Here is an 18,624-nt window from a genome sequence, read left to right as displayed (position 1 = left end):
CAGCATTTCAGTATGTAGGTATATTTTCCGTATCTCTTCGGTATGTGAGCTCAGTTCCGAAATAATCAGTATATGCGTATAACTTCAATATTTAGGCCTAGGTATAATTTCAGTAAGTAGGTATAATTTAGTACATCGGGATAATATCAGTTAGTGGAATTTCAGTGTGTGTGTGTGTGTGTGTGTGTGTGTGTGTGTGTAAGTCACCGTCTTTCCTATGTCAGAGTATTCAACCCCTCCAGTCTTTATTTATTTTCATGCTTGCTACATCCAGACGACTTTATTCTATTTATAGGAGACTCTTAAGAAACTGAGGGATTTACAGTATATATAGTCTTCATCAACTGCATCGTATGAGAGACCTTTGCAAAGATGACAAAAATCGTCGGGAGGCAGGAAGAATGAAATACGTGTTATGATCGTACTGAAGAGGCGATGGAGATTGTTCCTGAGTTATTAGCGCTCAGAGATGGCCACCGAGCTGAACAGAAGCGTCTTGCTGTTGAAACTGGCAATATAAATCAATGAATAAAATACAAATAAATAATAAATGCCACGTGAATGAAGGTAGTTAGGTACTATTATGGACTCGCTACAAAGACCAACTGTATCTGTACTGCCGCACAACTTTGCACTCTACCTGCTGGATTACAAACACACACACACACACACACACACACACACACACACACACACACACACACACACACACACTCATCCTTCACCACTCAAGGGTACGGCTGCCTTGGCTGCTGTTACAAATCCTAGGTGTTCTGTCCGCAATTTTTTTTAAAACCTTCTGGTCCTAATGTCCTGAATAGACGCCTGTGTAGGGTACTCCGGAAGGTTATGTCTGGATGTATGAGTTCTGCGACTGCTAGCCTGTTAGAGAAAGGCAGTATGCAAAGTAACTTCCCTACTTAATCCCGGGAGCAGAGACAGCGGGCCGAAATGGGTTAAAGTTCCCTGAAATCTATCCCTACTTACAGGATCAGTTGTGTAAGGTGGCCAATGGTGTTTTGAATTATACCTCAACAACATTTCCCGCCAGCACTCCCACAACACCAGGCCAACAGCGTCTCCATCACCCACCATCCGTCATCAGCCACCAATCCGCGCTAAAGTCTTTCATAAATCTGTCAAATCCGCCGCCCTTCCGTCACGCGTCCTGAATTATTGCACATGAAGGACGAAGATGAAAGCAAATGCGAGGAGGGGGGAGTGGACGGAGGTAAGTGAGGGAAGGGAGGGGTTGAGAGTGGGCTAGTGGAGGGGAAGGGTAGAGGGGGTCAAGGGTGAGAGAGGGGTGTGAGAGGGGAAAGGGAGAGGCGGCAGTGGTCAAGGGTACTAGTAAAATTAGAGATGGTGTGGAGTGGCTGGTGAGAGCAATTTGCCCCCATCACTACGAGATACCTACCTGAGGATGAATATTGCTGTATGGTGACAGGAAGAGTGAATTTTTATTATGTATAGCAGCTGCTGTGCCGAAAGGTGGTAGATGTTGTTTTTATTTATTACTCTTGTTTGTATTGTTGTATTTCCTTGTCTTCGTCCTGGATCGCTTCCATTAATGCTTTCTTTTGCTTTTATTGTCTCATAACAATTGCCACACTGAAAGTGAAAGAAAATACTGGAAGTAATTCAGAAAGAAATGAACAAAATGTTCTTCTTCCTTTTTCTTTCTTTCATTGTTTTTCTCTGTTTTGCAAGAGTATTATGTAGAGGTCTGAGTCTAGTGAATGTTGATGGTAGAGAGTGGAATCTGAAGCAGCTGCTGTTTGCAGATAATACTGCACTGGTAGCTGATTTAGAGGAGAGACTGAGACAGTTGGTAGAGGAGTTTGGAAGGGTGTGTGAAAGGAGGAAATCGAGAGTAAATGAGAATAAGAGTAAAGTGATGAAATGTACGAGGTTGGTAGACGGTAGGAGGATGAATATCGTTCTGAATGGTGAGTTGCTTGAGGAGGTAAAGTGTTTTAATTATTTAGGGTCACATGTTGCTGTGGATTGAAGAATAGATGTAGAAGTGAAGTTTGGAATGAATGAAGTAGGAAAGGTCCTGGGAGGAATGAAAAAAGTGTTTAAATGTCGTTCTCTTTGAATGGATGTAAAGAGAAGGCTGTATGAGGGTGTTGTGATACCGACTGTTTTATATGGGGCTGTAACATGGCATATGGATGTAGCAGAGAGGAAAAGTTTAAATGTAATGGGAATGGGGTGTCTTAGGAGTATGTGTGGAGTGAAGCGTACGGATTGAGTGAGAAATGATGAAGTGCGAAGGAGAACTGGAGTTGTTCGGGAGATGGCTGATCGAGTTGAGCAGAGGATGTTGCGATGGTATGAGCATATGGAGAGAATGGATAATGAGCGATTGGTGAAAAAGATAACTAGATCTGATGTGAGAGGTGTAAGGCTGAGAGGAAGACCACGAAAAGGATGGATGGACAGTGTGAAGAGAGCGCTGGATGCGAGAGGGATGTTTGTTGAGCAAGGAAGAGTGGCTGTGCATGATAGAAATGAATGGAGAGAAATTGTGAATGAATAAATGATGACACAGCCCTTGGGGGATATTCTCTCTTGATCATCTGATCAGGTCAGGTGCATGTAAGGGGATGGGTCCATTATGATGTGGCAGGGGTAAACCAGCTCTGCTGTCGGACCCTTCTGCGGATGTCACTGATTGCACTGTGCAGTTGACCCTCGTGACGTGTGGTGCGGTGAGGATCTGTCCCTTCTCCCCTTTGGGGCTAAGATGCGAATGAATGTGTTTGAGTGGATGAGTAAATTGGGAGTGTGTCGTCCTGTCTCGGCTACCTCCCTTTCCTTGGGGGAAGCAGCCTAGGAATATAGGTAGATAATTTTTTCATTTCCCTTCTCTGTTTCCATTTCTCTCTCTCTCTCTCTCTCTCTCTTAAGTTAATTGCAGCCTGCATCTCCTTGTCTGACAATGACCTAATTTAATCTAATCGTTGGGAAGAAGAGAACTGAAATATATTCTAACGGCGAAGTAAAGTGCTGGTAGAAGCAAAACAGGAGTAAGTGAGAGATATATAGGTTCCAAAACAAACAAAACATATAGAGGGTACTGTACACTTACCGGAAAGTATAATGGAGACTGTTTCCAATCCCTTCGCTACGAGGCCTCCCTTTGGCTGAATAACAAATTCTGAGCGTGTCAAGAATTCAAACATCCACCTCTGTACTGGAAACGCCAATGATGAATATTTATTTCTTTATTATAAGTTTTCTCCCCCAAGGCAAGTAAAATCGTTTGGCTGTAACAAAGAAAAAAATCCTTGTGCTGAAAGGGTTATTGGAAACTGCTTCTAACTCTTTTACTACGATAGGTCTCCCAAAGCTGTGTAAAATTCTTTGGCAGTACCATGAATGAAAGGTGAAGTGTGTCATCGTAGTAAAGCGGTTCAAGAGAGAGATGCAGACATCATCATCATCATCATCATCATCATTATCATCATCATCATCATCATCATCATCATCACAGTCATCCTTATCATCATCGCCACTCTACTTCTCAGTACTACATGTGGGGAGAGAGATCAGGAATGACGAACAGAAGAGCGAGGAAGTAGAAATATCAACATAGTTCCTGGCAATATGGACCACAGATCCATTCATTCATAACTCAGGTCCTCTCAATACTCCTTCCTCTCTTTTTTCAGTAACTTTAATAAACACTACCAACCACAAAACCAGAAGAACCATCAACAGAGTACCCTGAGAATGAGCCACACATCCATCCGTTCATCAAATACCTCATAATCCACCCCCTTATTCCTTTATAATAGCAATAAATTCTCCAACAGCCACAACAGGAGGAGAACTATTAACAAAGTGCCTAGTGAAATGGACCACACATGCAATTACTCGCCAGCCAAGCCTTCGGAGACCTCAATCTACACTTTCCCCCCGTTTCCCTTGTGGCTTTAATAAACACTCTGAGCAGGAGAACTATCATCAGTGCACCAAGTGGAGTGGGTCACACATCCATTCAATCATCATTCAAGCCTTCAAACTGTTCCGTTCCTTAAAAACTCTAATAAATACCACCAGCCACAAGAGCAGAGCTATCAATAGAATGCCAAGGGAAATGGGCTACCAAAACACTCACTCATCATTCAGGTCTTCAGAGTTCCCTCTCTCCCTTTCTCCGATCACACTAATAAACAGTCCAGCACCCACAATCCAGTCTCTTAGAACGCCAATCACGTTTGCACAAAGTGACTGATGGGTAAACTGGCAGATCGACAGTAACAGCCTGTGTAAATACTACGGACATTAATGGGCAAAATGAGTGGCTTTCGCAAATACTGCTAGGTTTGAGAGAGAGTTGGGGCTTCTTCACTTAACCCTTTTATGGAAAGGTGCTTATTTCTAGATGCATGAGCAACTCTAGAAGGAACCCCATCCATTTGTCCCTCACTAATGATTTTCAGACGCTAGATGTTTAATTCCCAAAGGCTTCAGCTATTCTGGCGAAGCTACACCACCCAGCCCTTTCACACCACACCACACAAAATCACCGTCCCACTCTACAACACACCAGTGACGTTCAGTGAAGGGTCCTGAAGCTTCCGCATCTATTACTTTTGTTCTTGTTTTTTGATGTGTCCTACTCTGAGCACAAACTTGATAGACCGTTCCCAGAGACCCAGCAGTACATGTCACACCTTCACATGTCAGTAGTTGTTCATATCGAATCACAGTTCATACTGAATACATGCTAGGGTTGGGTCTTACAGGGCTTGTGTGATGCTGTAAGCAGGGATGTTTCAGTGTGTATCGGTGGGTCTTGTGGTAGATCCTTTAAGTACTTTATCCCAACTACTGCCTTACGATTTTATTCAGCTGAGGTAAACCCCGCCCTGCAATGAGTTAAAGGTTACGTCATCTGTACGATTAGCTTATTTCTCCTTCCAGGCAGCAGTCACCCCTCCGACAGAAGTGATTAGAAGCAGTCTCCATTATACCCTTTCAGTACGGTGACAAGCGTTTCACTGCATTTTACCTGCCGCGATAGCTGTGGCCGTGTGGTAAGCATCACTGACTGCGAAGCTGCCGGCCCATTATGGCCGGGTTTCGATTCCTGGTGCAGGTTACTGGCTTCATTCGACTCATTTGTGCATCCACCCATTATGAGCTGGTAGGTATAACGAGTACCTGGAGTAACACCTATGGGAGGTAACTGTGGTAACCTGGATGATGGAGTGGCCTAGTATCCCAGGACATTGAGGGAATAGCCTCCACAGGTTGAAAGGTCTAAATTGATCTCCGCGGCTAAGCGCCTCATGGCGTCTGCCCCCACTTTTACCATTACATGCTACAAGACCAACATTAACAGCCTGTGTTACTACTGCCGACTGTAAGAGGAAATAATAAAAAGCTTTAAGAATGTTAACCGTTTGAAGAGAGAGGTGAGGCCTCTTCGCCTAACCCCACCCGCAAGAGGATGAATTTCTTCACTGGATACATGCTGTTCCCACATGACTGTGTTCAGCATTTGGGAGGCTTTCTGGACTGGCCGTTAAGTGTAGCTTTCATCAATCTCTTCAGTCTGATGACCTATTCTTTATTTCATTCTTGCAACCTACAGACTATTTTTATTTTTTATTTTTTAGTTTAAGAGAAACTTTTGTAACTATGAGGGTTGAACACAACTTTTATTAACTCTTTCACTATGAAAGGTCGACGTCATGATGAATAATAGGGTCTGGAGGCAGCAAGGCTAACCAATAAAAGAGGTCACCGGATTGAAGAAGTTAACCCGCCACGACGAGAGGGGTCTCTAAATTGAAAAGAAAAAAAAAATAGTCTGACGTAGGAAGAATTGAGTTTAAAACAATATCATCACGCTAGAAGAACAAAAACTTACAATATATTCAGTACTACATCATGTATATTATTTGCTTGCTACTCCCAGACACTCACAACCATCTCTCACGCAAGACCAATTAGACAATGTGCAATAAACCTCTTCAGTGCGACAACTGTTTCATTTTAGATTAACTACATGGGGTTCAATTGACCAATAATGCATGCTTTGGTCCCTTTGCTCGCCGGCAAAGGAAGCTCACTGGCACCTTCTCCACACCAGCCGGTTTCTGAATACGGTAAGCTGGTGTTGCCTTTCATACTATGTAGTGTGTCCTGTGTAGTGTGTGCCTCCTAAGCCGATGAGAATACGGCCGTAAAATAACCAACATTAACCCTTTGAGGAGGTGAGAGATCTTTTCTCATTGATACTGCCAGTCTATCTGTCTATCTATCTATCTATCTATCTATCTATTGCCAGACACTTTAATCCCGTAAGGGGTGGCCACAAACAAATCCCCTCCACGTCGCCCTGTCCCCCGCCATTTCACTGCCCTGCTCCCAGCTCACACACCCCTCTCTCATATACCTTTCCATTCCGTCCCTTCATCTCGTCTTTGGCTCTCCCCTCCCTCTCCCCCCCTCCACCTCACTCACATACACTCTCCTCGTCAGTCTCTCACTCTCCACCATCTCCACATGGCCAAACCACCTCAATGTGTTTCTCCTAACGCTTCCCATCACATCCACATGCACACCACAACGCTCCTTCACTTCCTCATTTCTCAGTCCGTCTCTCCATATGACTCCACATGCTTCTCTCAAATAACTCATTTTCACTGTTCTCACTTTAGACTTCTGTCCCTCCAACAACGCCTAAACTTCACCTTCATACGTTAGTGTTGGTATCACAATATTGTCATGTAACTTTTTCATTTCCATGCTCCCGTCCTTATTTCTTATAACTGCTTTCAAGGAACCGACAACTTTCTTCCTTGATGTACCCATTCAAGCACTTCACCCTTTAAACTTCCATCCTTACTCATCACACTACCCAAGTACTTAAACGTACTCACATTTTCCATTTCCTCCTCATTCAACCTCATTGTCCATTCACTAACTTCATTTCTCTCGAAGACCATAACTTTACTCTTCCCTACATTCACCTATAGATTCCGTTTCTTACACACTCTCCCAAACTCATCCACCAAGCCTTGCAGCTCCTCTTCGTCTTCACTTAACAACACAGTATCATCTGCAAACAACAGTACAGGGAGTTTCCAAACACTACTCTCTCTCATTAGAGCCACTCCAGCATCCACTTCCCTACCTTGTATCTCTTTTATAATCCCATCCATATAAAGACTGAACAATCATTGAGACATGACATATCCCTGTTTCAATCTGACCTTCAAATAAAAAAATTCGCTTAGTTCACTGTCCACACGCACTGCAGACTTAGTACCCTCATACATACTGTTAAGTCCCCTCCCCACACTGCCAGGGGCTCCAACAGCAGTAGTTCAGGCCTTGTGCCAAATACAAATTAATGACCCTGACCTATTTTTGACGGTCATACTAATTTATTCTGAAAGTTGCATATTTTAAGTTGAAATATCTCAGAAACTAACTGAGATATAACTACTAGGTTGAGAATCCTACGACAAAAATATTTGCTGAATAATTTTGGCTTAATATTTTGCCATTTAGCCAAGTGGATAGTACTGAATTCAAATCTGTTCAGTTTTTTCTTTTGCAACATGTTTTTTGTGAAAACCACAAAAACTTTAAAACTGTAGCTTTCCAGACATACAGCTGTGGTCCCTCTTATGATCTGGAAGGAATATGGTTACTATATGGTTAGGCATACAGTTAGCTAGTTATTGAGACAAACGTAAAATTTACACATGCATTCTTCGACGCCTTTGTCTTCAGAGGTTGTTGATTTTACACAAGAAGGTACATTAGGGTCTGCACCTGCCACCTGTTGAGGGAAGCAAACAGCCGACCACATTCTCTGGCATCCCAGACGAAAATCAGTGGGACTGTGGTTTGGAATAAAGGCAGGGCCGGGTACAGCTTCGTCAAGCACCAGGATACTAGCTTTGATATTTTCGTGCACCGCCAGGCTGTTGTTAAACCAAACCCAAGGCACCTCCAACGCTCCCTTGGGGATGGCGAGACGGAGGAGTTTAGTCTCAGTGGGACTCCGAAGGGTCCTGAGGCTCGGGATGTCATTGGGCCGGGGGGGCGGGGGGGCGTAGCCGTGCAGGGTTCTGCCCATGCACGGCGGGGTCTCTCTGCCCGGGGGCGACAGGCCATGGGTCTTGGAATCCTGGCGAGATATGAACCATCCTGTGGTAATGTACTTCACCACGGCGATGGCTTTTTGTGGGGGCAATAAGGGGCTTTGCGCATTCTCCTCCCCAGAGTTTTTGAGGAGAATGGGCTATGTCACCTTGTCATCCCCGAGTGCTTCGCTTACGATGTACAGCACATTCTGCCCCTTACAGCTGGGGGTGTCGGGCCCGGCAGCCGCGATCTGCTACCCCCCGCACAACTCTGCAGAAGAGGCTAAGGCTGGAGGCTCCCTTGATAGGAAGACTGCCACATCGTTCACCGACCCGGATCAGGACCTGGCCAAAATACAGATTGCTGCCGAAACACACCAACCGCCGTCAGTGACCGAGGAGGGGCAGGACTCTTCTGACTCCGTTTCCATGACCGAGGATGCATCGACCGGCTCTTCGGCCGTGCAGAAGATCGATGAGTCCTCCACACCTCAACAGAGAAGAGCAGTCTATCTCGCTCTCGTATCGTGGACACTAAGGATCGGCCAGATGTGTCCTCCTATCGTCACCTTCTGACACTTGACGCCCACACCCGGTCGCACCAGCTCGGAGCCACGACTTTCATTACCTTGTACGATCTGCTCCGGGCAGCCGACCTGGGTGTGGGGATTCCACCCAGTCTGATTATCAGGGGAAAGGAGGTCCGTCTAGCCGATCTACGAGCATTTTATTTTATGCTACCTCCGCGACTGGCCCCCTATGCTGGTCGGCTCGTGCCCGGCGAGTGAGCTGCTGCCGTGTTTTTGGCTTTTATTCCTAATTGGCCTAATGCCCCTCATAGCGGGCGATGGCCATAAAGTCATAATTAAAAAAAAAAAAAAATGGCAGAGCTTACGTATTGTGGCTACACCATAGCCTAACAGTAGGGATACAGTTAAACTTATTCAGTTGAGGAGACATTACTCAAATGAAGAAATTAGAAACAATCGTCATTAACCCCCCCGTAATGTTATATTCTTGCTGCCGCCGTATGATTGTATTAAGCTTAGAAATAACTCCTTGAACTGAAATATTAAGTGATGCAAACGTGAGGACCAATGTCAACCCTTTGGCTCTGTACTGCCTCTCCTGTTGCATAAAATCGTCTGGAGTCAGAATAAAAATTAATCGGCTCTCAACTCAAATGAAAGTTTTTTGTTTTTTCAAATTAAATCGTCTGCGGTTTATAGAGGAGTACTAAGGAGCCTTCAAATTATGTTTGGAATGGCTCGCAAATACCGTGGCTTAAAAGAAGATAAACAAGAATCCTGCATAGCCAGTAATTATGTAATGGGATGAACTCAGCGCCTGTGAGGGACGTTCCCTAGAACTACTTTCGCTGGGATGCGAGCGAGATGCCAGATGTTTCAAGGATCTCCGCTTCACTCGAGACATTCTGCCGGGATCTGATACTTTGAGATGATTTGTAGCTCATTTTCGTAGATGACAGAAACAACATTTTGTGGGGTTTAATAAGGCAAAGTGGAAGGGCATCACAGGTTTGATGGAAGAAATTATACGTTTTTACGAATACCCCGCGACTTCGTTTGGGACAGACAGACATTATCAATTCAAACAGTGTTTCTTGCCAACTTGCTTTGTACTGTAGGTTATGGCAGGAAAAATTAGACTTCTTGACAAATAACAAGTGATTTCGTATGGGTCAGATACAACTCCTTCCATTGCAATGTTAAATCTGGATGTACAGATATTTCACACAGGAAGAGCACTGAGGTTAACAGATAACAGAGAGCAATGGAACGTCCTGACTCGTACTGTGCTCTTTTGACCAGGAGTAGCGACCCATTTTCCTCCAACCGACTCCTGAGTGTGGCAGTGTTGCATTCACGAACACAACAAATTCCTGCCATGCATTTCTCTTGAAACATTCCCTCAACTCATGGCTTATGCTAATGGACATAACAGTAGTAATATCTACTGTGAAGATTGAACTCGGATAGCAAGAATATATCACATTTGTTGTTTAACAAGTGTTTCTGTTATATTACAAAGCCAGGCAGCCGACATAAAAGTATGTAATTGGCTGCATTACCCGATTTCCTCTATATCTGAACCCACAAAGACAATGTACGAACGGATCATTTGTTACCAGGAGCGAAAGGGAGCGGGGTGAGTGCTTGTGTGCTTTGGAGAATTGGGATGGGTCGGAGGGATGGAGGGAGACGGGCGGAGGGGAATGCAGGAGTAAGGGGCTTCAGATTCCTCGATGCTTCATAAAATAAATGTTCGTTCCATCAAGAATCAGACAGAATTTGTCTTGCTTTGTGATTTAGGGGTCTTTTTTTGTTGTTTTTTTAAGGACAACCGTCGATGGAATAATGAATTAGGAAAGCAACAGTACCGGTACTGAGTTAGCAGAAAGCGCATTTAATATAATAAACTAGCCCACTGTCCACCGAGGGGTATCCAGTTAAGAAGTAAAATAGTCTGGTGTTAGCTAAAACTCGGAAGGCGTTAACCAGAGGAAAAAATCATACTTGAGAACACAGGGCATTTACAAGGTTTTAATGCAGCTCGGTGGAGATATGGCAAAGGAAGTCAAATGACGTTACACGGAAGAAAAAAAAAAAAACACGTTTCACTCATACGAAACGTTCTCCTGTGATGGATAAACCAGTCTGGTTTTTGCCAAAGGCAAATCTTTGCTTAACTTTGTTGAGCAGGATATTTATCCGTAACGCGTAATATCATGTGTCGGTAGCCGGAATAAAACCCATATCTAACCCTCTGTCAATTTGGCAACCTTCTTGTAAAGAGAACACATACTGTTGTCTGCATTTACATTGAGTTAAGCTGTGAAGTTGCCATTTATGGTGTAAACATCTCTCTCTCTCTCTCTCTCATGGGCAAGGAACTCTAAATATTTTGCGAAGAGCAGGGGTAATAAAACTTGAGATAAAAAGTTAAGGTGTAGTAATTTTTTATTGCATCAATATATACTACAGTCGTGCTATCACTAGTGTGTAACATGTTAGTTTTTGCCTTGCCATAACTCCCAGTATTTGTTCAATGAGCTATTATTGTTGTTAATTGTGGCTTGCTAGTGATTAGTTTTTCTTTAATTAAAATTGTTATTCATTGTCAGTAATGTCCTGAACAAGGCAACCTGCCATCCACACAAGACTGAATACTGGTGTTTTTATTTATTCTATTTATTTATTTATTTTTTTGAAGGGATGGGCGATGAGTGTGTGGAAAGTTATCAGTATTGGTGAAGTTTTGTTTTGTTTTGTTTTAATTAGTTGTACCTTAGAACTATACAGAACAGCTTTTAATACAACTGCGGTGCTTAAGCTTTAAAACTACCCACCGCCACACATACCTCCAGTAATAATGTCGGTATGGTTGCAAACATTTTGTCAAACTTTTTTCTCATTTTAATTTCTGAAGTGAAATCACCCTTTTATACAGAATGCTTCAGTTATAAAAGCAGACTGTGAATCCCTTCAAAACGACCTGGATAAATTAAAATAAACCGGAGTGAAATATAATGGGTGAAATTTAATGAAGAGATATAATGATGTGCTTTCGCGACAAAAACTTAAAATATGAATACCGAATGCTTGACTCTCCACTAATGAAAGTAAGAACGAAAAAGATCAATGAGTCTGTATTACTAATGATGAGATGACATCATGGATAACAAAGAGTAAACAAGGCAGAACAAATGCTCAGATTCAGTACAGGGAACCTCATTCAAAAAAACACCCGAAATGAACTATGCGCTTTACACATCAATAGTGTGACCACAATAAGAATACTATGTATAGTTCTGGTCCCCGAGCCTTAATTAAGACAAAAAGTGTCTGCCCTCCTCTCTTCCGATTTCATTCATCTTTCCGGACACCTTTTATTACTCTACTTTCCTTTTCAGGTGGCTTTACATTGAGTGACAAGCCTAATGGTTTCCTGTAAGCCAGGAAACCATTTACAACGCTGGGTGGTAACCAAATAACCAACCCATACGTGTTCCTTACGTGTCAACAAGTGGGTAGGAGGAGGATTAGTGCCCCTCCCAGGTAAAACAGCTAACTCAACGTCAAACGCCACCTCTTACGGGATTGTGACGTCTGGCTATTGACAGTTAGATAGATAGGCTCGACAGAGTGCAACGAAGAGCCACTAAATTGATCTCATGACTGCTAAATTTGCACTATGAAGAACGACTAAAGAAACGAAATATATTTTCTATGAAATAGCAACGAAAGAGATGCGATATAATTCAGGTATTAATATTCTTTTTAAAGTTACAACGGCATTAATCATGAAAAAAGTCCGAAATACAGAATGATACTGCAACTAGTACACTAAAAAGAAAATCTCTAGCACTGACAGGCACATTATGAAATTCAAGATCATACTGCAGACAAGCACCATAATCCAAGAGGCAGCAGAAGACACTAAAGCCCACACAGGAGATCACTCGCCTCATAAACCAACGCGGCTCGCTCAGATACAACTCTCCCACACACCCAAGACGCCATCAAAAAGTTCCAGCAGTTAAACAATGAAACTGACAATAAAACTGACACAAAGATAACAGAACACTGGAAAGCCATTTTTAACAACACTCAACCACTTTGCAGAACCCTCTCAGTTCTCCAGCACTTAACGGTATAACTAAATCATCAACGGACACTTCCCAGACCTACACCGTCATCACTACCAACATCCAGCACATCCCTTCTTAGGAACAAGCAGACATACTTGTAAACCGCTATGCAAAAGTCACTTTACACCAACACGCACTGAGTCAGAAAAAGAAACTGCTCTGCAGGGGCAGGACTTCCATCATGGCCAGAGCACAGCCCCCTCCACTCCAGAACAGACACGTAACATTATCAAGAAAACAAAGACCTCTACAATGCCTGGGCTGGATGGCATCAGCAACTTACACCTGAAACACTAAGGACGACATATCATCCGGGCTCACTCGAACATGAGCAACCATTGGCACGCACAATGTTATCATTCCCAATAACTGGAAACATGGAAAAATCATCATGATATGCAAATCAAAGACCCAACCCACCCTTAGTCCTACAGATCCATAATACTTCTCTGCATGCCACCTAAGACAACCGAACGGTTACTTCTAAACAGTCGAGCCACATATCCCTCCTTGCTCCCTCACAACACAGTTTTAGAGAATTACTCTGCACAAACACCTCCCACAGCACGCATCTAACGGCATCAATTCTGCCCAACCCACACAATGTACAATACACTTCTTATAAGACGAGACATTAGTAGAGCCTTTGATATCATCCCCCAGTGCAAACTAATCACCCAGACCTACAACACAAACATGGACAACACCATGTTGGTCTGCCAACTACTTACCCAGCAGACAAGCTCTTGTTACGCTCCAAGGCACACTGTCATTATTACTGCCTATTACTCTCACCTCTGCCTCTATTTCCTTTATTAGTCATATTACTACCACCACTACGGTCAGCATTATTACTGTCAACATCACCACTACCAGTACTGTTGCAATCATCGCTACCAGTTAATTCTGTCAACACTGGACATACTCCGGCTTCTGCTGAAGAACTGAAAAAAGTACAGGTTGAGTCTACCAGAACTCTCATTTCTATATTCAAGTGCTATAATTCAATGGATTACTGCTAGATCTGAGAATGGTTAGTTGTACATTAAGGAGTGCATACTAATGTAAATAAGGAACGTATACAAGAGTATCCAAGTTGAATGATATTTGAACCTGGGTGGCAATTGGTCAAGTACTCTGAGGCGATAGCCCAGTGCCGACGCAGATGCATATAGGCATCAAAACCAAGCAAACGACTGACTGTGTCATAAATTAAATTGGCCTCAAAATATATGAAACAGTTGTACGCATTCACGTCTGTACATCTACCACCTCAAAGGGCAGTAATTCATATTTACTACAAAGCTTAACTTTGCTTAAATGTCAGTTCTGGGAACAGCTGAGTCTTTAAGGCAGGAAGTAGTTTTGTGCATGTCCAAATAAACGTTTAGTTTGGATGAGGTTGTGATGATATACATTTGGCTTCGCAGAGAACCAGAAAGACGCCAAATCAAGGTGCCAATGCTTATCACAAGATGAACTCAATCGCTGTGCCTTGTCGGACACTATTGCTTCATTCCTGTAGATCAATGCATGTGCTGATGTGTAATCAAGAAATAAAAATGAAGTAGAATGTGTTCACCTGAAGAGTTGGTTTAGCCTTTACTTGAATTTATATGGGTGGATGCAGCAAAAAAGTGCTAGGAGGACTGGAAGCTCTGACTATTTTTAGATTCTGTGTGTGTGTGTGTGTGTGTGTGTGTGTGTGTGTGTGTGTAACTAGGGGGTGAGGGCATTTTGAGGTTTATGAAGTAGGCATTAGCACATATTTTAGAGAATTAAGAAAAAACAACTAACTTCATTGTCACTTCATTACAGAATAATGTCAATAAATTCATTATAGAATAATGTCGTGCATAAATCAGCAAAAAAGATATTTTTGAGCTGAAAATAAGTAGGACTGAAAATTTTGCGTCATGATGTGTTCCATTCACGTTTGTCGAATGCACAGGATGACAGTGTTTCCCCCTTTAAGTTCCTGTTGAACATGACCGAGAAAACTGGATGCTATCTCCCGCACACGGAATGGTGTGTTGGGTAAAGACATGGAAAATGAAATGATACTTTGGTACACCTTATCAGCACAAAATTGTATCATTATATATATATATATATATATATATATATATATATATATATACTGTATATATATATATATATATATATATATATATATATATATATATATATCAATGTGGATGGAATGGTATCTAAATTACTAGAGATGAATGATTATATCAGAGAAAATGAACCACAAATAATATGCTAACTGAAACAAAATCTAGAAGGATATCAAATGACATACTAAACTGAATACAATACATGGAGAAGAGACAGATATTTCAAAAAAAGGAATTATAATACTAACTAAGAAAATCTAAAAGTCAAGGAAATAAAAACTAGATATACCATCACAAGCAGAACTGATTGCAGAGATCAGTACACATCTGAAGGTAAAGTAATTGTAGCAAATTTGTACATGCCACCCAGATCAAACACATGGGAAAGAGACGAATATGAGGACCTGGCAGAGAGTACAATTCAGAGTGTAAGATCATTGCTAAATAAAATGGAAGAGAAATCGGAAAGAATTATACTAACTGGGGACTTCTATCTATATATATATATATATATATATATATAAACACACACACACACACACACACTAGCAGGGGTACTGTACCCGGCGCTGCCTATTTGTTCTAGTTCAGTCTTTCTTTCTACTCCAGAAAGACCGCGTGTACCTATTATGCTTTTGAAGAAGGATTATAGGAGTTCCAGGAAATTTCTATTTCAGCTTTCGCAGACGAAGGCATAATATTTGTGCCACCTGTTTACAGTTACAGGTGACCTCAAATGACCTCGGAGGCCAACCTCACATAGATTATGTCCGAACTGGAGGTCATGTGAGTCTCCATGCCAAAACTTGGGCTGCAGCGGGTTCCCGGCGTTGCCCGGGCCAAAAAGGTGAACTCTCTACCGGTGACCTCAAATGACACAGATCTGAATTTTGACTCCACTAAAACCATCTTTGGGTCACCTTGATTCAGAATATATATGGGTCTGGGGGTCTCTGGCCCTTGGTTTGGGCGTGATTGAAGGACATAAACAACACGGCTCTTATGTACCGATATATATATATATATATATATATATATATATATATATATATATATATATATGTATGTATGTATGTATGTATGTACTGATAGATAGATAGATAGATATACGAGTACATAAAGCATATAGTCAAAGATCTGAGAAATATATTCCTAGCTAAAGGTTTATGTTTTGTCATATGTCACAAAACAAAAGTCTGATTTTTTGAAGAAAATGTTTGGCTTAATAACACAGATGCCAGCACGACGCACAGTATAGTGGTTTAATAATAAAATAATTGAATGCTGGTTAGGTGCACATTTTTGTGGCAAGTGCACCCCCACTCTCTCTCTCTCTGTCTCTCTCTCTCTGTCTCTCACTTTGGGCTTTGTATTTTTCAATATTTTCACGTTTGGTCGCAGTGAGTTTTTGCTAGATGACCATAGTGACTTCATGACAGCTGCTTACCTCCTTCAAAGCCCCGATGCCTCTTTTTTGTTGTTGTTTTAGTTTGTTCCTGTCGCCACTAGCCGGCTTTTTCTATTTTCTTTTTAAGCTCAGGGATGCCTGCTGCTAATGCAGGAGTTAATGTATTCTTTGTCAAACTCCCTCATTATGATAGTTTTTCCTTAAGCTTATCACCATTGTCTAAAGGTATCCTGAATATAATAAATCGAGCGTTATCGGATTGCAAGAGTAAATCATGATGCCTCCTGCGTGAAAAGCCCTCGTGACTGCACGGAAAGACTCTTCTCTCTATCAGCTGGCCTTGTGCAAACGCACGGATAGTTACAACTGGCAATAAACTGTGGATATGATCCATTACATGGCAGCGTTATGGTAAATTTTATGGCATGAACTGTACCTATAAATGTCAAGGAAAACACCCAACAACCATTTCCCCAAACCACAACACGCAACCAGTGGGTTGATATTTATAATATTGCATCTTAGATATTCCGCAATCAGCTTCTAAACAGAACACTCAAAGCAGCTGTAATTAACCGAAGATTGGAGTTTGCTTTCATATCGACATGTATAATCTACCTGAATCCATGCCATGAATACTAACATCAGTTCATGGTCACACACACTTGTTTTTCATCCACACTTGTGTTTCATCCGCGTCTGCATCTTATATTACCGACAACGAGTGGAGATTCAGAAACATCTTTTTGTACATGAATAACTTCTGCACCATGAGAAGTTTCCCAAAGCAATAATGATGTTACAGGCGTCCACACTTGAAGGTGGGGAACGTGTTCGAGTGAGCAAGCTTGTTAATGTTTTTATTTTAGCCGAAAGAAATGTTCCAACCCATTTGTGTGATAATAATGGACTCTTTGAAATGAATTATCATGTTTCGGAATGTGCATACTATCAACTTTAAGGGGTTTTGGACCGTTTTTTCAAGGCATGGCGGGTCGCATACTTGACCCTTTTATTACCTCCGCCGAGGAGGTTATGTTTTCACCCCTGTCCGTTTGTTTGTTTGTTGGTTGGTTGGTTTGTGAGCAAGATTGCACAAAAACTACAGGATGGATTTCCACGAAACCTGGTAGAAGAATGGGCCTTGGCCCAGAATGCACTCCATTAAAATTTGGTGCGAATCCGAATAAAGTTGCAGATCCAGGACTTATTTTTTTTTTTCACTTTCTTTAACATTGCAAGATAGGGCGTTGGCGGAGGTATGCTCTCTACTGAGTGCCATTCTAGTTCACTTATTTATTTAATTGGTGTGTGAGTGTGTGTGGGCAGTTTGGTGCTTTTCGGCTCTCTTAGTAGTATGTCTGCGAATTTTGAGAAACACCACTTAAATAACTCTCTCTCTCTCTCTCTCTCTGTCTCTCTCTCTCTCTCTCTCTCTCTCTACACACACACACACACACACACACACACACACAAGTATATATACAGTCTCTCTCTCTCTCTCTCTCTCTCTCTAATACAGTATATACGCATAAATATATTATATATATAACTACATACTTAGAATATATATGGGTACATGTATATACACATAAATTTATAATACGATTATATATATATATATATATATATATATATATATATATATGTATGTATGTATGTATGTATGTATGTATTAGTTTTAACTTGAACATTGTGGATTATAAAAGAGGCAAACAAACTTGACAAATGATAGAGAGCTTTTGACGGATACAACGCTTTCATATGAGACACGAGTGGGTTTTTGTTAAAGCAGACTGGAAGAGTACTGTGGGTCATGAATAGAGATTAGACGCCTTGAATTGGAGCGTCAAATCTGCGGGATAAGATAAGCCAGGAAGGAAGAAAATTATTGTTATTATGGAACGAACTGCATATTGTGAGAGGCCCCCCCCTTTTTTTTTCTATTTTGTAGGGGGAGAGGGGATGACCCAGATAATGCTAAGTGAACGTCACTGCTGGCCATAATGAAAGGATATGATGATACTGATAAACCCTTTCAACTGGGATATCATTCGTGTAGGTATTGAGAAAGCAAACCGTAAGATTAGCGGGGTTGAGAGAGGAGACATTACATGCTTTAGCAGAGGAAATTAGACGTTGTGATAAGTAACTGATGAAACTGATGGGATGGAAATGGGGGTTTTGAAATGGAACGTAATGTTAGAGGGTTCTAATAAGACAAACTACAGCAGTATTATGGGTACGAGAGGAGAAATTACACACCTTGACAAATAACAGTTATTTTGTTATGGACAGAAAACA

The sequence above is a fragment of the Coenobita brevimanus genome, chromosome 110 (assembly GCF_032717465.1).
Source record: "Coenobita brevimanus isolate Jiangsu-jjx chromosome 110, ASM3271746v2, whole genome shotgun sequence".
NCBI lineage: Eukaryota > Metazoa > Arthropoda > Malacostraca > Decapoda > Coenobitidae > Coenobita > Coenobita brevimanus.
This window is presented reverse-complemented; position numbering follows the sequence as displayed.